This window comes from Protopterus annectens, chromosome 2.part1 (genome assembly GCF_019279795.1).
Source record: "Protopterus annectens isolate FY-2018-M chromosome 2.part1, PAN1.0, whole genome shotgun sequence".
In the NCBI taxonomy this organism is placed as follows: domain Eukaryota; kingdom Metazoa; phylum Chordata; order Ceratodontiformes; family Protopteridae; genus Protopterus; species Protopterus annectens.
The window spans coordinates 1,834,472,516-1,834,493,393 of NC_056729.1; the positions used below are offsets into that span (position 1 = coordinate 1,834,472,516).

The 20,878-nt window shown below is 44.5% G+C and overlaps 1 protein-coding gene across 3 annotated transcripts in view; it reads right to left on the bottom strand.

Annotated features, from left to right (window-relative positions):
* Positions 1-20,878, bottom strand: part of AP2B1 (adaptor related protein complex 2 subunit beta 1) — a 1,330,026-nt gene that overhangs the window by 229,146 nt on the left and 1,080,002 nt on the right. The gene's annotated exons all lie outside the window — the stretch shown is intronic.

The window sequence follows — 20,878 nt, forward strand, 5'->3', positions numbered from 1 at the left end:
TAGTAAGGATTTTTCGAAATTTACGGAAATTCCTAGGTGAATACAAAGTTGTAGGGTGTAATCCCTGGCCTGTATCAGTTGACGCCTGGTGGTGGCAGACAGGAGCCAGTCGTCCAGATACGGAAACACCTGGAATCCTAGGCGCCTCAGATGAGATGCTACCACTGCCATGCATTTGGTGAAAACCCTGGGGGCTGAGGTCAGACCAAAGGGCAGGGCTCGAAACTGGTAGTGACTGGCTCCCAGCCGGAAGGGCAAATGATCCCTGGACGCCCTGGCCATTTTGATGTGGTAGTATGCGTCCTTCAGATCTATTGAGCACATCCAGTCGTCCTTCTGTAAGAATGGAAGGATCGATTGAAGCGTGACCATTCGGAACTTTTCCTTCTTGACAAAGGTGTTGAGGTTGCTTAGGTCCAGAATCGGCCTCCAGTCCCCTGTCTTCTTTGGAACTAAAAGAACCTTGAGTAAGTCCCGAATCCTATTTGGTCCGCTGGGACTGGTTGGATGACTCTTTTTCTAGCAGCTTTGAAATTTCTATAGCTGCTGGGTCTCGCAGATGGGGTGGTACATCTGGGAGTTTTTTCTTTGGAATGGGGGTGGATAGGAATGGTATTTTGTAACCTCTGGTAACAACGCTTTTTACCCAGTTGTCTGTAGTAATGTTTTGCCAGGCCTGAGGGTACAAAGCTAAGCGACCCCCGACTGCCTCCAGAGCAGGACAGTCGGGCCTCCTCTCAGGAGTGCTGAAAAGGTTTACCAGGGGGGGTATCCCTGTCACCTTGGTTTTGCGGACCCCCTCTGCCGCCCGGGCGGCGTCTTCCACCTCTGCCCCCTCCTCTGCCTCTAGAGGGGGCATCACCCTGTGTGCCTGGGAAAGATCCTTGGGGTTTTCGAAACCACATTTTCCCATCACGTTGCCCTTTGGGGTACGGTCTGGAAGGGGTGGAAAAACGGACTCCGACAGCAGACAGAGTCTTTCCCTCCTGTTCACACCGGGTAAGGGTCTCCTTTACTTTAGGGCCAAAAAGTGTGGCACCATCAAATGGGGCGTTAGTAAAGGAAGACTTGAAGGCTTCCGCAAACGAACATAAGCGCATCCAGGATTGCCTACGAAGAGCAATCGCTGAAGCCGCTGCCCTACTCGATCCTTGACTGCGTATGATATCAGCCTCATGGATGAGTTAACAATGGATGTAAGGGTATTTAGATGTGCTGAAACTTTCTCTGAGACCGCAGCATCTGTAGTACCCTGCAGGGTATCTCCCAACTCTTTGACTAGATCCCTCTGTAAGCGTGTAAAATGAGTCAAATAGTTCAGGGAACGCATAGAAAAAGCCGCTGAACTAAAAATGCGCTTCCCGTATCTGTCCATAGTCCTAGAATCTCTGTTAGGCAGATGGACAGATGAGGAAGACTCCGACATCTCCTTTTTCGTGGCCGCTGCCACCACCATGGCGTCTACTGGAACTCCTTTAGTGAGGTAAGCCTTGTCTTGGGGTGCAGTGATGTACTTATTAGGCTTCCTAGGGACTGGTTCCACCATGTCAGGTGTCTCCCACGCCCTTCGAGCAATCAACTCCATTAACTCATCGAAGGGCGGAGTGACCCAGGAGGAGGAAGGGCGAGCACCAAATGCCTTCAGCAGTACTGACTCATCCTCAGAAGGGGGGAGGGACTGCCAATCACCTCTCTGCTTAAGAATCTCCAAGATGTCAGAAAAGGAGACATCTTCCGTAGGTGACTTTGGGGACCCTTCTGACTCATCCAAGTCAGTATCAGATGTTAAAGATTCCTGTGGAGAATCTAAGTGTCTCCTCTTACACAATCTTTTCCTAGGGACCTCTTCGGGGGGAGCATCCGAAGAAGCCTCCGAGGAAGAGGGGGCACCCTCCAGGGGTGGCTGAGACACCGGTGCTCGACGCTTGGATGTGGCCGTTGGTGCAGAGGAAGATAACGGTCCTTTAAAGGGAGGAGAGGATGCTTCTACTGATGTGGTTGTCTGGGTAGACAACACCTTCCTCATAAGATCGAAGGCCCCCGGGTCCCGAGTCGAAGAATCTCCCGGTTCCGAAGAAATGGGAAGAATCCCCGAGACAGGCACCGAAGGCATCGACCCTGAGGACGGAGCCGAATCGATCCGCGCCGAGGCCCCGAGGGGAAGAGTCGGAACCGAAACGTCAGTTCGACTCTCGGCCCCGGAACCAAGGACAGATCGTTGGCTCCGAGACTCCGTACGGTCCGGCGGAGTCGAGGTGAAAAGAACAGACCGAGAAAGGACGGTTCTGGACCCCAGGGCTCCACAACCAGTAGATCAACCTCTTCCGGCTCCAAAGACTGGACAGGTCTCGGAGGAGGAACGGATGGAGACAATGGGAGGCCTTCAAGTTTCGACACCAACTGGGTGGAAACCGAAATAAGCTTGGATAGGGCCGAATGTTCCAATAACTTCTGCACCACACGGTCCACATCGATATCGGAAAGCTTAGAAGAACGGGTCGAAGGCGGAGCCGACCTCAATAGTGTCGAAGGAGGAGCTCCATCACCGGTTCCAAGACTCGAGGCTCGGAAACTGACATCAGTTGAACACTCAGCCCCGAAGTCTGTGGAACCGGTGATCTAACTTTAGTGGAAGAGCTCGGAGCCGATGACTTGGGCTCCGACGTCTTCGATTCCTTCGAGGACTTGGATGCCTGGTCAGAAGCATCCAGAGCCTCCTGAAAGGAAGGTTTTAATAAACCCCTGTCCATTAACTTCCTGCACCTATCTGTCATGATCCTCCCACTGAAAGAATGACAAATAGAACAGTCTTCTTGCAGGTGGAGAGGGCCAAGACAGTAGACACAGGAACTATGGTTGTCAGTTACTGACATTTTTTGCCCACACTGGCAACGCTTGAAACCTGATTTGGCCTTTTCAGACATGTCAAAGATAGGTGAAATATAGTCAAATCCAGAAAAACAGTCAAGTCCGGTAAAATTGTCAAATCCAGTAATGTGTCAATCCAGTTGTCAAATCCAAAGAGTGGTGGTAGGCCCCGAAGAGAACTCTGACTAAGTTTTATAACTTAAACGGAACCGAGATTTCCCTATACCTTACCACACTCACACAAATTATTATTAAACAGTTTCTAATACTAAAGTACCAGAGAAAAAATAAGAATAAAATTCTAAATCTTATCTGAGGTGCTCGAGCTCGACCCAGTGATGCGAACGCTGCAGCGGCAAACTAGATCTGAGGTAAAGGCAGAGGGGGATTGTGGGTATTAGGTGATCTCGAGCTTCTTCTCGATGCAGAGCTTGCAGGCGGCCGTCACGGAGCCGAGGATCGGCTCCGAACCCATGTGTAAGAACAAAGGCGAGATTGAACACTCTCACATTGAGGTTTAACTCTGCTGAGCTAGCAGGATCAAATAATGAAATATAGCCATAGATGGGGAAGTGTTTTACCAAGAAAGACAGAGATGTAGCATTCCTTTAAAGAACTGACTGACTACCATGGCGTTACAATCTTGACCTTCACAAAGTCACAATGAGTAGACAGAACAGACATATGGCACCTGAACCATTGAATAACTGAAGATCAGATCATGCAAGTGGTTAACATACGTCAGAATAACCTGACAGACAGCCAACTCCAGTGGCATAAATGAATAAGTGCCAAGGCCCAGCCAACTAAAGTTCAACTGGCAGCTTGAGTGACTGACAGAGGGGCCAGTGGATACATGGGCATTCCCTGTGACAATCTTTGGTGTAGACTGTGGACTTTGTACTGGGGGGGTATTGTCTACAGTGGTGGGCATGGCTGAGCTGTCACAGAGGTGGGGCGATACACCACATGCCCCCATTGCACTCCTGCATCTTGGATGCAACCACAAGACTACAATTGTAGGGAGACAGTAATGCAGTAGGCCTGAGTGTAACACCCCATGGCTGATGGCGATGGCCAAGACACCCAGGATGGCTGTGACTGGGCCCAGCTGTATTGGAATAAGACCAGGGAGAAAAAGAGAAGCTGGCAGACCTGGTACAGACAAGGGGCACTGGGTAGGAAGGCTGTAAGATGAAAAAAGGGAGAAACAAGTGTGCTTTAAAAAAAAAAGACCTGACAGGCTACCAAACAAGGTGCTAACAAGTACTGCTCTACCCAAACTAATACTATCAAGAGACATAGGCATATTGAGAAAAAGGCATCCTAGCAGTCTTGACAATTTCTTGCACAACATGAAGATCCAGAAGGATTGAGGGGGCTTATGCTAGAAGTCCCTGACTTCCAAGCAAAGGGTATATTATTGACTAACACCAGCAGAGTTTTCTGTACTACCAGGGACTCGAGTACCTGAAACCATACACTTCTTGGTCATCAACAGTTAAGAAAAAGAAGTTCGGTCTTACCATAACGTTCCATCTGTATTGTTGATCCTCGTTCAGTCATTACGTATGGGTATCGGTTCCGAGCGGGTAATTTTCCAAGCTCACGTCAGCTTCAGACTCTCGAGCTAAACTCTTACCCACAATTCCCCTCTCCCTGTTACCTCAGATTGAATTTGCAAGTTAAAGAAGGTACAGGCTACCTCTGGTCAAATAACCTAAGAGAACTGGATGGTGAGATCCACTAGAAACCACAGGAGGGGGAAGACGGGAGGGTCGTAATGACTGAACGAGGAACAACAATACAGATGGAACGTTATGGTAATACATAAGTTCTTTAACTGATATTGTTAATCCTCGTTCATTCCTTATGTATGGGACAGAGTCCCCAGCTACCTCTATTCCTGGGGACTCTCATGGAAGGACATTCCTGAGCACCATAGAACCGAAAGATGCTCTTCCCCTGGAGGCCAAATCCAATTTGTAATGATTGATGAAGGTATGAGGCGTAGCCCAAGTTGCAGCTGCACAGATGTCATGTAAAGAAGCTCTGGCATGGAAGGCAGCAGAAGTTGCCACCAACCTTGTTGAATGAGCTTTCATGGTAGTAGGCAAAGAGATATTACGCTGTGTGTAAATAAAGGTAACACAGTCCTTCAACCATCTAGCTAATGTGACCTTAGCAACAGCCGATCCTAATCTAGATCCAGAAAAGGCCAAAAATAACTGGTCAGATTTATGAAAGGGTTTGGTCCTGTTTAAGTAAAAACAGATTTGCCTATGTATATCTAGGGTATGTAGACAATACTCCCCTCTGTTTGAATGGTTGGGAAAGAAAAGTGGCAATTCAATGGCTTGATTAATGGACATTTCAGAGATCACTTTAGGCAGAAAAGATGGATTAGTTCTCAGAGACACTCTATCTCTATGAAAAATCAAGTATGGAGTCTTGATACATAAAGCTTGAAGTTCAGAAATACATCTGGCAGAAGTAACAGCGACCAAAAACAAGGTTTTCCATGACAAATACCTGAGGTCGCAAGAAAAGGCTGGTTCAAAAGGTGCCATTGTCAGAGCTTGTAGAACTAATGATAAATCTCACGGTTGAATAGGTTCTCTAAAAGGTGGCTTCAGATGATTCACACCTTTTATGAAGGTCTTGCACAATTTATGGGACATAAGAGAGGAATCTTGGACACTCTCATGGAAATTAGAAATTGCAGCCAAATGAACTCTAATAGTAGAGGCCGACAGACCCGATTGAAGCAGGTCGGCCAGATAGTCTAGTATTATTGACACTGGTGCTGAAAAGGGATCTACTTGTTTATCTTTCAGCCAACAGGTAAATCTTTGCCACTTGCTCAGATAAGTAATTCTAGTGGAAGACTTATGGGAAGCAATGAGAATATCACGCACTGGTACAGAAAGATTATTCTGCCTGGCAATCAAGGGAATTGGAGTAGCCAAGCCATTAGCTTCAGGCTGTTCAGGTTGGGATGAATCAGGTTCTGTGGGTGTGAGATCAACTCCGAGATTGGATGGAGAATCCATGGTCGATCTAGTAGGTGAGGCCAAAGGAATGGAAACCAAATCTGTCGTGGCCAATACGATGCTATGAGGATTACTTTGCTCTTCAACTGCCGGGCTTTCTTCAGAAACTGGGGAATGAGAGGAAAGGGCGGAAATGCACAGAGAAGACCCGAGGGCCACTCGTGGACTAGAGTATCCCTGGGTGACTGTCCCAGAGGGGGAATCAGGGCAAAGTAGTTGCTTCATTTGTAGTTGGTTGGGGTTGCAAAGAGGTCGCAGCAAGGATGGCCCCAGCAGTGGAAGATCTCTGCCGCTATCAAGGGATTCAGGGACCACTCGTGAGGTTGAAGAATGCACCTGCTGAGTCTGTCTGCTAAAATGTTGGAACTCCCGGGAATGTGCGTTGCTAGAAGAAAACAGTTGGTAGCCATCGCCCATTGCCATATCCTCATGGCCTCTCGACAAAGGGGGTAAGATTTGGTTCCACCTTGCTTGTTGATGTACCAGACCACCACCATGTTGTCTGATTGAATCGCAATTGTCCCAGACGGCAGCAGGGGATGGAATGCTTGCAACGCCAGAAGCACCGCCCTCAGCTCTAGAACATTTATATGCAGATGGGCCTCCAGTTGAGACCAAGTGCCTTGGACTGTCTGTCCCTGACATACCCCCCCCCCACCCCATCAGGGAGGCATCCGTGGTCACTGTGGCCTTGGGTTGCTGGGGGGGAAAAGGGCGAGACCATTGTGAGAGATTGTGTGTCATCCACCAGTTTAAATCCTGTTTGCACCTGTGGGTTACTCAAATCATGGCTGAAAGAGGATGCTGGAAAGGAGACCATTGGGTGAGCAGTAGCCATTGTAGAAGCCTCATGTGAAACCTGGCCAGGGGAACAATGGTGATGGAGGCTGCCATGGAACCCAACAGCTGTAGAACAGAGTGAGCTGTGGATTTGTCCCTTGAAAGGATTGGAATCAGTTGTTGCTTTATCCTTAAAATTCTGTGCTCTGGAATAGCAGTTCTGCAGTTTTTTGTGTCCAAGATAACCCCTATGAATTCTGTCCACTGAGATGGGGTGAAATTGGATTTTTGCCAGTTTATGGTTATGCCTAGCCTTTGAGCAGCGAGGAGAGAGTATGCCAGGGCTTTTTCCAGTAGATGTCTGGTTGGGGCGGAAATGAGCCAGTCGTCCAGGTAAAAACACCTGGAATCCTTGAAGTCGCAAGTGAGCTGTGACAACTGCCATGCACTTTGTGAACACTCTGGGGGCTGTAGAGAGTCCAAATGGCAGTACTCTGAACTGGTAGTGACTGGCTCCCGCACGAAAGCGCAGAAATCTTCTTGATGGCCTGTCCACCTTTATGTGGTAGTACGCATCTTGAAGATCTATAGAGCACATCCAATCGTCTTTTTCCAAAAGCGGGAGGATAGACTGTATAGTGACCATCCAGAATTTTTGTAATCTCACAAACCTGTTCAATACACTGAGATCCAAAATTGGTCTCCAGTTCCCAGTTTTCTTTGGCACCAAAAATAGTCTTGAGTAGAATCCGGATCCTATCTGGTCTGGAGGGACTATTTGGATGACTCTTTCTTAGCGGCTTTTCTATCTCTAGTGCTGCTTCTTCCCTTTGACTGGGTGGAACGTCGGGAAAATTTTTTAAAGGGATGGGAGAAAGATCGAAGGGGATATGATAAGGACCTCTGGTTATGATCCTTTGTACCCAAGAATCAGTGGTGATGGTTAGTCAGGCAGAAGGGTACAAGGAGAAACGTCCCCCAACCACCTCCAGAGGAAAGGAGTTGGGCCGCTCTTCAGGAGCGCTGGCAGGATTGACCAGGGAAAGAATCCCTGGAACCCTGGTTATGCGTTCCCACTCTGCCCATAAAGAAGAGTCTTCCCTGTGAGTTTCCCCCTCTGCCTCTGGGGGAGAACTCGGCCTGTATGTTACGGAAAGGACCCTGAGATTTCTTGAACCATATCTTCCCACTCTTTTGGTTTTGGAAGAAAGCACATTGAGGGGAAGAATGACGGGCACCTTTGGCAGAAAGGGTCTTATCGTCTTGTTCACATCTGGCCAGTGTGCTTTTAACTTTGGGCCCAAACAAAGAGGAGGGCTCAATGGGGGCATTAAGAAAGGAAGACTTAAAAGGTTCTGCGAAGTTACATAAGCGTATCCAGGCGTGTCATCTCAAAACCGCAGCTGAACCCACCACTCTAGCTGCTCCTTCTGATGCGTGAGATTATCAGTCGCATAGAGGAGTTAGATATAGACGTAATGGTGGCCAGCTGAGAGGCCACTTTGTCACGGACCTCATCAGACACTGCACCAGCCAAGGTTTTAGAGAGCTCAGAAACTAGATCCCTTTGAAGCCTGGTAAAATGTGCCATATAATTCAGGGACCTGACAGCAAAGGTGCACTTCACTATTCCGTCCAGGGCCCGGGACTCTCTGGTAGGCGGGTGGACAGTCTGGCTTTCTTCTTCTGCCAGATCCTTTTTTGTTGCGGCCGCCACCACCAAAACATCTACAGGAAGACCTTTGGACCAATGGGGATCTGAAGCAGGAGGGAACAAGATCTTATCTGGCCTCCGGGGAATAGCTTCAACAGTATCAGGGGCCTTCCAAGCACGCTGCACGATGAACTTTCACAAGTTCATTGGCAGGTGGAGTATCCCAGGAGGAAGGGGGCCGGGCGCGAAAGGCCTGCAGGAACACAGATTTCTCAGGGGTCGGATTAGAAGGCTGCCAGTCACCTCTCTGTTTCAGAATTTCAAGGATATCACCAAAGGATACCTCAGAGGGTGACTGAGGGGATCCTTCCCCCTCATCGAAATATGTGTCTTTGGTGAGGGACTCCTCTGTGGAGTCCATGTGCTTCCTCTTATACAAACTTTACCGGTGGACCTCCTCAGCAGGAGAAGCTGGGGAAGACAACGGAAAAGGGGATTCCTGAGGCCCTTGCACCAGGTGTCCACTAGGTGTGACTTGTGAAACCAGTGTACCAGAGGGGGGTGGAGGTATAGACAGTCCAGTACCGCCAGCAGCAGCAAAAGTCTTCTCCATCAGTTGGAAGGCTGGTCCACCCGGAGAGGAGTGTACGTCTAGGACAGGGGGCACTCCTCCCCTAAGCGGCTCAGCCTGCCGACTTGGAGTCCCTGGATGGCTGTGGAGCAGAAAGCTATGCGTGTCACAGCTGACATCCTGGGTCGTAGCAAAACATTCCTGCCACAAAGGCAACTGCGATTCCTTAGTGAGATCCATAAAGGGAACCGCAGAAGGGGAAGACTGTCCTATATCCATGGACTTCAAAGGCGATGAAGGAGGAGAATAAGAAGGTGTCTTTGGAGATAGGTGATCACCTCCCAAGGAAGAATAGTTCCTGGGGGGTGGAATACCTCTGGCCAAGAATGCCTGGTCCACAAGACGCAGCACATCATGTTCAGAAAGACTTCTAGTGGACCTCACAGAGACTGAGGGAGAAACAGGCCTGTCCACAAAAGAGGCAGACACGGTGCCCATCTCATCTGACCGCACCAAGGACAACGGTGCCGAGAAAGACTGAACAACTGTAGTCTGCACCGAAGAAGTCAGTCATCGGTGCCGATGCCATTGCCTGCACCGACACAGGGATCGGTGCCGAAGTGGATGTCTGTGCCAAAGCTGGGACCGACAAAACTGGAGTCAACAATAAAGGCCTCGGTTCTGAGGAAGATCTCGGAACTGACGTGGTCAAGGTCTGCACCGACTGAATGGTCGGTGCCTATACAGTGGTAATGGACTGAATCATGGAGCCCCTCGGTGCCAATATGCAGATGGCTGCAGGAGAGGATGGAGCCGAAATCACTAATGGTGCCGAAAGTCTGGGCACTGAAAGCACTGGGGCTGACAGAGAGCTCCGGAGCCAAAATTTTTGCCTTTTTAGGTTTTGGTTGGTGAGAGTCCCCAGCCAGGGATGAAGGCAAGGATTTAGCCTTAGCAGAAACATCCATTTTCTTATGGGCTTTAGGAGGGATTGAGACCTCTGACCCAGAAATAGCCTCTGAAAAGGGAGATTTTAGAAGTCCCTTCAGTAGCAGCTTGTTTTTCCTTTCCAACAAGGTTCTATTAGAAATGTTTTCACAAACAGTACAAGGAGGTTCAACAGATAAATGGGAAGCTCCCAAACAATAAACACAAAGAGTGTGCATCAGAAGTAGGCAGTTTGTGTCCACAATAAGAACACCACTTAAACCCCGGACTACTCTTTTTATCTGCCATTTTAACAAATAGAAAAGTACCAACAATGGTACAAGAGAGTACCCGAAGGTATGAAAGAGAAAGGGAAAAGGATTACCAATGATGGTAAGGGGAAATTACCTCGCGGTAAAAAGGGTAAGTAAAGGACAGAAAACAAACTGAGGAAATTATGAACGCTAGATGCGATAGGGCAAGAGACAATAAAATATCAACTTTTCTGACAGAAAAGTAATTTGTAAAGCAATTATACAACAATTGACTGTACTTAGCTCAAGAGAAGTAGCTTGACACGACCGGATGGCAGTGCGGCAAATGAAATCTGGGGTAACAGGAAGAGGGGAATTGTGGGTAAGAGTTTAGCTCAAGAGTTTGAAGCTGACGAGAGCTTGGAAAATGGCCGGCTCGGTTCCGTGCTCGGAACCCATACCCATACGTATGGAATGAACAAGGATTAACAATATCAGTTCAAGTTTTAGTGGAGGTGGTCTTGGCAAATTCTCATGGCCATACTTTGCCACCTGTTCTATCAACTTGAGGTGTTTTCAGTTCATCATCACATCTGTACCCAGGAACGTCTATACTCCAAAACCCAGGACAGTCTAACTTACTCTGTTCTTCACGCTACACTTATCTGTAAATGCATAGTACAAAATAGTCAAAATCAGTCATGCAGGAAAAAGTAACCAAGTCACTTCAGCATAAAACACTACAAGCTTTGATTTAGCTGGAAATATTCAACCTGTACAAATTCACATCTGCCCTTCACCTGAGTTACTGATGCCCTTCCTCTCCATTCTTGATCTCTGTACCTAAGACTATCCCTGAACCTTATCCAGCAACCACTTGATTCCAAAGTATGAAATAGCTATCTCAGAGTACTTATAAATTCATCAACTTCATTCTTTGGCCACCATATGCTGCAATGTAATTTATTTATTTATTTTTTTGGTTATACATCCATACATGATTTGACAATAAACAGTGGTAATGTACTCCGTATACTCAGCTCCAACATAATGCGACAAGGAATAAATCTCAATGCATGTTTCAAGAGTCCTGTTTTTTTTTTAATAAGTACTACTTTTACATGAAAAAAATGTGTAATGACTGGAAACGCCAGCTGCTGCATCATGATTTCCTATGCTTCGCCTACTACTAGAAAGATTCTGACTTCTCATACCTCTCAACCTCTTAGAGGAAGAAATCTGGACAAAGCCATAAATAATGGGAGGGACAAAGGCACAAAAAATAAGACAAGTTTTAAATATTTCTCTTATAAACTTATAAAGTAGACAGAACAAGTTTTGCATCAGCATGAATTTTCTGAAAGGTATGAAGTCTGAAACTCAATTGTCTGTCATTACTCTGACTTAAATCTTCAATGATTTGCTAAAAAAACAATTTTATGAAAAATGGATCAAAAATAAGCAATACATACAAGGGCAAATGAGGCTTAAAACAAGACAGGATTTAAATGAGCTGTGTAATGTTTGACTGGCAATGATTGGTAGACTTATAAGTGACATAAGGTTTGCAACTAAAATTATGTCAGTATGGTTTGTGATGTACAATGCTTGCAAATAAGACTATGTGAATATGGTTTGTTTTCATTTATATAAACGTATGATTACCTATGTCATAAGTGATAATTTAATACAGATGTTTCTTGTTTAAAAAAATATGAGGCAAAAATCTGGACATTCTGCGAAAATCTGTACAGTTAAGAGGTATATTTCTCATACAACACCAAACTATTCTGCAAGCACTAATCTACAGTGTTTTCAATTGTGCTGCTGCATCCAAAAACCCATCCTTTAGTCATCTGCAAATGTACTTAGCCATGTCTAGACTAGTGGAAAGGAGATCCAACAAGTAGATGCCAAACAGAAAGGGGAATGCAACCAGACACCTTTTGCTTTCTAAAGTGTCATCTGCTACATTAACTATACATGTTCTACACTTAAATGAATTAGCTAACCATTTTAAAACATAACAGTCAACGTTTAGGCCTTTAAGCTCATTTACGATGCCAGAATGGGGAATAGCATCAAAGGCCTTGGCCAGATTCAGGTACACCGTATAAACATCATGGTTACATTCTACAGCTTCAGCAACTTTCTTGAAGTTGTTTACTAAATTAGGTAGACATGACTGCCCTTTGACAAAACTATATTGATGCAAGTCTGATGCAATAACATTTATTTATACTGGACCTTATGAAATCAGATATAATATGTCCAATAAATTAGCAAATTAGATTTTTTGTCTGATGAATCTTTTGTTCCCTAGATCTGTGGTAGGGCTCTCTCTATGGAGTGGTATTAAGGTAGCCATTTTCTCTACCTCAGGAATGTACCCTGTGCCTAATGCTTATATTGACCAGTTTTAAAAGCGGGATGGTAAAGGATCATACAGGGTGTGCGGTCGATACTGATGATTAATCGATAAGCTGTACTGTTGAGGTCCATACATACATGCTTAGCTTTACATGAAGTAGTTAGAACATGTTCCTTAACAATCCTGATAGGAGGAAGAGAATTTGTAGAATTTTTATGACATTTTCTGCAGTACAGTTGGCACTAAATTTATCTGCAAGTATATTAACAATATCTTTATGGTTGGAGTGGCTCATGCGATTCTGAATTAATTTCATTGCATTGTTGTATTTTATTTTCTCAACCATCTGATATAGTTCAAGGAGGATTCACAGAGCACTGGTGTATGTTATTTCTTAACTGCCTGGTGTAGTTAAAGATGATTTGCAATTATCCTTCACTGTTAATTTTAGGTTGTTTCACTTTGCTGTACCTTAAGGTAGTGCTCAGATTTTTGATAACCTTTTTGAGAGTCTATAATATAAACAGATTCTAATTTCTTATTGGAATCTTTTCTATTATTATAGAGCTTATTAATAAAAATAAAAGTAAATATAAAAATGAGAATAATAGGAAGTTTGAAGGTAAAGTCAGGATCAACCTCACCTACGCCAATGATACTGCATTGGTTTGTAAGGTCATGAAGCATAACTGGTCGATTTTAACAGATGAGAAAATTAGGAATGTGGTTGGTGATGTAGCCTATTTTACATTTAAGAATTGTCTGTCTTTGAAGCGAAGATTATGTTACGGAAGATATAAGAAGGCACCTACACTGTCAGATAGATTAGGAACTTACCCCTGTCGATCCTGTAAAGCATGCACTTATATTTCTGGTAAAACTTCCGTTGTACATCCAACCACAGGTGTCAGGTATGATGTTAGACTTTATGCGGATTGTAAAAGTAGTAATCTGGTGTACATTGCAACCTGAAAAAAATGCCTGTAGTAGGTATGACTAGTTGTAGACTTAAAGATGGGGTACTTGAACACCTGGGTGATATAAGGAGAGATGTTGCAATAAATGCTTTGAACAAACATGTTAAACAGTATATGGGACACTCCTTTGAATTTATGGTTTTGCACTTGATTAATGAAAGTATTAGAGGGGGGTGTATGGCTGACAGGACTGAAGATGAGGAACTGAAATGGATTATAACCTCACAAGCAGATAAAGGTTTTGGCATTAATGATGGTGTTTTATTGAAACCTTATTCGAAGAGATGTAAATTGGCTCATTAATGGGTCCAGGTTGACATGGTGATGTTTTATTGACGTATTACTTGCTAATTATTTAGTACATTTAAAAATGGCTTTTTTTTTTTTTTTTTTTTTACGTTTTTATGGTCTGAAGTGTTTTAACATACTCTGGATCCCCCTGGAATGTCACCGGCTACTTAGCCAATTACATTCTCTTTCTATATGGGCATCATTCTGGATGAGGGTAGAATTTCATTCATGGCCACAGATTTACTGCACCCGACAATCTCTGCATGCTCTTCTTGGCTGAGCACCTCAAGTCATTCACAGCAGTATAAGCCACCAAAAGGTCACAGTCATATCCATCCTGTTTAAGGGGCTGTAGGGTCCTCATTACATCATGGATGATCACCATCATCATCAGCCCCCTTTTCCCATTTTTCTACATGAGGTTGGGGTATCGTGTTAACTGTCACTAACTCTCTCAATTCAGTGCCTCACTCCTGCCTTCACCAACGCTCATGCCTGACTGTCACAGATCTTTCACACAATCCATCCACCTCTTTGCTGGATGCCCTCGCTTCCTCTTACCTTCTTCCTGTTTGTCCTACAGCTTCCTCACCAGATCGTCTTCTGCTTTTCTGCACGTGTCCAAACCACCATAATCTGTTCTCTTTGATCTTGTCTGCAACTGGATCTACTTTGGCTTCTGCTCTTATGTCTTTATTTCGTCATTTGTCCCACAGTGTGCATCTTACCACCCCTTCTTAGGCACTTCATTTCCATCACCTCTAACTTTTTCAACCCTTCTGCCTTTACTGCCCAGGTTTCTGTACCATGCAGTAGTACTGGTTGCACCACTGTCTTGTACACCTTACTTTTCAACTTCTTTGGCATTCTTCTGTCATAGACTACACCTGACACTCTATGCCAGTTGGCTGCAGGCCCTCTGATTCTAGCTTTGACCTCTTCATTCAGATTTCCCTTCTCCTCAAATGTTTACCTGTTCCACTATCTTCCCTTCTATCTCTATTCTCAGCTTCGTCTGATTTCCCTAATTTGCTGGCATTACCACAGTCTTATCTGTGCTTAGTTTCATCTCATGTGCCTTCAGCTTTGCATTCCATTCTCCTATCCTTTGCTGATGTTCTAGCTCAGAGTAAGCCTGTAATGCCACAATGTCTGCACACAGCAACTATGATCTGTCCCCTCTGACCTGTCTGCTAATGTAATCTGTCACCAGCATGAACAGCAGTGAGCTCAGAGCTAAACCTTGGTATACACCCACTCCTACTGGGGCCCCCTCTGTGAGGCTAAACACTGTAGGTACTTGAGTCACTGGGTCCTTGTACATAGCCTGCACTAATCCTACCAATATTTCCAGAACTTCAAACTACCACAAAACTGCCCAGATCAGATTTCTTGGGACCTTGTCACATGCTTTCTCCAAGTCTAGAAATGCCCAGTTAGACTCTCTCTTCATCTCTAGCTTCTTCTCAAGTAGCTGTCTCACTGCAAACATCGGGTCTATTGCACTGCAACTTGACCTGAATCCGAACTGCTCATTTCCCATCTTACTTTCTACTATTCTGCATATCTGTTTATCAATCACTCTCTCCAAAACATTCATGTAATGTGACAGGTGTTTGATACCTCTGTACTGCACACAGCTGTGGATGTCCCCTTTGTTCTTGTACACTGGGAAGAGTATAGTTATTAGTCAGTCATCTGGGATATGCCTTTCTCTCCAAACTGCTATTAGCACCCTCAGGAGCCATTTCTCCTCTACATCCATCACATCAAGGATCCTGGCATGAGAAAGGCAGCTGCCATCCTATCTTTGCCCAGCTTAGTGAGTGCAGATTCAAAGTGCCTGACAACAGAGGGGCCAGTTCCTACGATATCTGTACCTGGAAGCGTAAACTTGGTGTCAGTGGAAAGTTTGCAGTGCACAGCCTGATGACTCACTGAGTTAAATGCTAGAGTTATGTTAGTGAATTCCTGCCAAGGCTACTACTTCTTAGAGGCTTCAGGAGTGACGTTTTTACAGTTCTACTAAATGTTGGTTTAGTGTGATCTTGTGGAGGCAAGGGTGAATTTGTGTGCTGTTTACTGACCATCTATGTAAGTGAGGGTAACCTCCTGGTTATAGCAATAATTACACCGCTCCCAAATCATGTCACGTTAACCCAAAAGCAGTTGGCTGTCAGGAAGTATTACGTAGGTCCCTCTCTGTCTCAGAATACCAAGTGCTATGAGACTGGCAACAGAAAGGATAGAGGTAGACTGCACTTCCGTGTTTGCCAGGTGGGCTGATTTACCAAGGACGGGAATGATACACTGAACCAGTTTAGTCAGCAAGAAGAGTACCTGAACTAGAGATCCTTTCCATCCGAGGTACCTTTAGAAATTTCTCTAAGACAAAATACTTACTCTTAAGAGAAAAACTGGCAAGTTTCAAATCCCAACCAAACCTCGTTAACTCCAGTGAATATGTGGAAACATACACCACCACTCTATAACAACATATAAACAGCTGCATATATGCAGCTGTACTCCCGTAGGAACACATGCAGCGATAATCCCAGCAACAAACCCACATGGTGGAAACGCAATATCTACAAGGTTTACAATAAAAAGGAAGAGAATTTTGTCCAAAGGTTGTAAGAGTAATTCCCAGAATGCTATAGCCCTTGCCACTGAAATAAACAAAAAAACTCAGGAGCTTAATAAACTCCACCAAAGCCAAGTTCAAGGCTAAAATAGCTACCCAAGCCAAATGCAATCAAATGACCTTTTTTACTTATGTTCATAACCTCAAAAGCACAACGCATCAATGCACTAAGCTGATGGTGAATGATGTTACCTACACTGAGGCTGAAGATATAGCCCACCTACTGGCTGATAAATTCAGCTCTAACCTTACCAGTCTCTCCCCTCCATCTCTCCTTCACGATACACCTGAAACTGTCAGTCCACCAACTATCACGCATGTTCCAAGCCCAAAAAGCATTATTAAAACCTAAAAATACTGCATAGATAGGTCCAGACAATATTTCTGGACGCATCTTAAATAGCATGAAGCATGATTTAGCCACCCTCACCCATAGCCGGCCTTAGGCACAGGCCAACTAGGAGGCCGCCTAGGGCACCGGTCTAGCAAGTGCACTTTTCTAGTATTTATTTGATGTAGTTAGACCAGGATGGGGGCACCAGGTAGTGTGGTGGGGGGCACTGTGGAGCCCTTTTGCCTAGGGCACCAGCTGACCCAAGGCCGCTGCAGCGCCCCACCCCATCCCCAACATTATTGTTCAACCACAAATCACCATACAAGTTTTGTAATAAGTGAATGAAAAACAGCTGCAGTCATTCTCCTGAATAAGGGAGGACCTTCCCCAAAACCAAGCAATTACAGATTTGCAAGTCTGACTAGCATTATATGAAAAGCCATAGAAAGATTTATCATGGAACTAATCATTAAGACATAGGGAACATCCAAGAACTGGATCCATCTCATTTTGGATTCATCAAGGGCAGGTCATACTTATTCAACCTGGCAGACTTTTTTGAAAAGGTCAAAGAGATGGAACAAGGTAAGATGGTACCACGCTACATACCTTGACCTGATCAGGCATAGCAGAAAAGCTAAATAAAACCCTCTGCCACACAACTGGCTCACAGATAGGACACAGGCAATCAAAATAAGTGAAGTTACCTCCACAAAGTGACCAGTCACCAGTGAAACCCCCCCAACCCCTGCCCCCTCAGGCTTTGTGCTGGGACCTCTCCTGTTTGGTAACTATTTCTCTGAAGTAAAAGCCAAGATCAAAGGGTTATGGATGACTAAGTTTGCAGATGACTGCAAGCTAGGAGCAGGCAATTAATCCACAAATGACTTGGTCATCCTGCAGGAAGGCTTGTCCCAGATAAATAATTTGTGGCAAAATCATGAAATTAAACTAAATGCCAAATAAAGGAGGTTACTCCTTGAAGGTCTTGTGGCCGAGGTGCTAAAGGAAATAAAAGTTTTTATGTTTTGGATCTCTAGCCAGTTGTTTGTTTAGTTATTTAATTCTTTAGTGGTTGTTATTCTAAATGCCAACTAATACCTTAGCCTATCCTTTGGGAAGTTATCTAACCTGGAGAACTACTACTCTGACAGTACACTTCTAAGAGGTGATCCAGTTGTTTGGGACTATGTGGGCAGTGACCTAACTTTTGACCAATGTGTCAATTGTCATTAAAAGTCCTTCTGTACTGCACAGCTTATAAACAAAATGGTTGCACCTAGATCTAGGAATGCCCTTGCCTTGCTTTATTCAGCTCTCATTAGGCCAGTCATGGAGTATAATATCCCCTTAGGCATTTATCTGTCCAGACACATGCAACAACTGGAACACCCACAAAGATACCTTACTAAAAGGCCTAAACAATATGTCCTACACAGACTGGCTCAAAGCCTGGTCATGCACTCGGTTTTCTACAGACTGCAAAAAGGTTACTTATGTCTGGCATATAAGGCATCCTCTGAACCAAACACGTGGCTTTACTACACATCAAGTCAAATGGTGTAATAATACTCAGTCCAAGGATCTAAACCTTTTCCGCAACATCGACAGAATTGTTTGACGGGGCAGGTTTATCTCACAGAGGATACCACTGCTTTGGAACAGACACCTCATCCATGTTAAACAAAGTTCATCCCTGTCCATATTCATGAGTAACATGGATCTGTGATGGAAAAAAAAAATTACCTCAGGTCTGCCACCTATACTACTAATGGCTTGGATGTCCATTCAAAGAGTCAAAAAGCTAGGATGTCGCACAATAAATGCCTCCAAGATGTCACCAGCTGTATGTTTCAAAGGGTTAATGGTCTCAGGTGCCACAAAATGACTGCTTCTGCAATTTATGAGACTCAGTTGCTGCAGGCAATACCAATAACTAGCTTTAAGTACAAAGAAAAATGTAGGTATCAACAGCTGCTAATGATGGGTATGAACTGGTCTGGGAGCAGCAAAAAGCTGTTAGAACTACAACAGTTTTGAGTAGCAACCTGCAAGCAGCAAAATGTTTTATAAACATATGGCAGCAGTGAGAAAGTTACTGCAGGCAAGCCAGGAGCAACAAGGCATTCCTATAAACAAACAGCAAAGCATTAGCAGAGCATAACTCAGTGTAGCTTAAATATAGCTTAATATCTCCAAAGCAGTGAGGAGTAAAGAAGCTTTTCAACAAAGTTCACTGCAAATCTCTGGTCAGTAGAAATTGTGGAGAGCTGAGCTGGGAAAGATTTCCTTGTTAACAAGTTAGGGAGCAGAAAGATTAATTGAGTTTCTTGTGGGTCAGGATAGAGAGAATGAACAGGAGAACAGTTTGTTCCATGTAATCCAAATACTGGCCTCAGTGGATCATGAGTGTCCTCTACAAGGCCAATATAAGCAAACAGCCTACAGAAGCATTAGAAACCATAAACCCTGTCAAGACCCTGAAAAATGCTGACTTTCAAACAATGTCTCATAAATGACGTGAAGAAAACCTTGACAATTTTTCTGTAGAATACCAAAGGAAGTGAACAGCTGTGTGGTCACATTCTTAAAATACTTTCAGGACTCAAATGCTCAAGTAAAAACAGACAGAAAAAAAATGCTCATTGTGAAGACTGGAGAGCGGCTGCCACAGACAGAAAAATACTGATGAAGACATACAACCTGGGGCAAACTACTGTATATTTAAGTCCCTCCTGCAATATTAAAGTACAGTTGTGTACACTTACCATAAATGTAGATGTTTGAGTGCATTCACTGTTGCAGTCATTACATTTGGGTTACCTGCGTCGGTTGCTGTCCCTTCTTCCGTGACATCAGGTCGTCAGGGGTATAAAACATGCAGCCGACACCATCGCATCAGTTTTTCTTGCCCCAGATGTCAGGTGCCCCCCTAATGGGAAGCAATTCAATCTATACATAAGCAAGGTTATACCTCCAACAAAAAAGTAGGTACACCAAAAAGCTTTTGAGCATAGTGAAGGAGAGTAGAGGTATAGCCAAAAGAAGTAAGGGGGCTGGAGGGAGGGTAACCAGGACTGCAACAGTGAATACACTCAAACATCTACATTTACGGTAAGTGTACACAACTGTACTAAGTTCTTCGTGTTTCACTGTTGCAGTCATTACATTTCGGCAGATTCCCAAAGCTAAGGTTGGGAGGAGGGACTTTAGATAGCATTAGGATCAGCTATAAGGCCCTACAAGACAGCAGTAGCAAAGCCAGCTCTGGATTTAGAGAAAATTGGCAGATGGTAATACTTGGTGAAAGTATGTACAGAACTCCAAGTAGCAGCTTCTAGGACGTCCCTGGTAGGGATGCCTCTGAGGAAGGCTGTAGAGGTAAATGCAGCCCTGGCTGGAGTTGGAGTTCTCATGGGTGGTCGTAAATTTTTGGCCCCTCTGAGGAACTGCTTTAGCAGTTGAGCATTTTATGCTCAACATTTGAGAGACTTGCTTGGCTACAAACATCTGCATTAGAAGTTGAAGTTAAGTAAAACTTGCAGTGGTATACTTTAGTCTTCTGTTAAGTACTAACTTGCAGTTTTAAAAGTACATTATTTTCATTTGTTCTGTTTCCTAATTGTGTGTTTCATTGAAGTGTGCTGTGCGTCTCTCTGCAGTTAGTTCCCCACCCACCCAATCTTCTGTTAAGTACAAACTTGCAGTTTTAAAAGTACTGTGTTTTCATTTTTTCTGTTTCCTAAATGTGTGTTTCATTGAACAGTGTGCTGTGTGTCTCTCTGCAGTTAGTTCCCAACCCACCCAGTCTGCCAAGTACTACCTTGCAGTTTTAAAAGTACTGTATTTTCATTTGTTCTGTTTCCTAATCTTATGTTTCATTGAACAGTGTGCTGTGAGTCTGCAGTTAGTTCCCCACCCACACTCTTCCTGTGTTGGTGGCTCTGGAATTGCCGGCCCCCTCCTGTAAGTCTGTATTAGAGCACTCCTGGGTCCATCGCATTTGCACACTTAACAGAGTACAGTGAGATCATATTCTGAGTCTAGTGTTCACTCTACTTAATACAGAGAGAAGATTTGAGAAGGCTAACCCACTTGCGTTCTTCCTCCTTCTCTCCTTGCACCTAAAAAAATAAATAAATAAAAAAAATTAT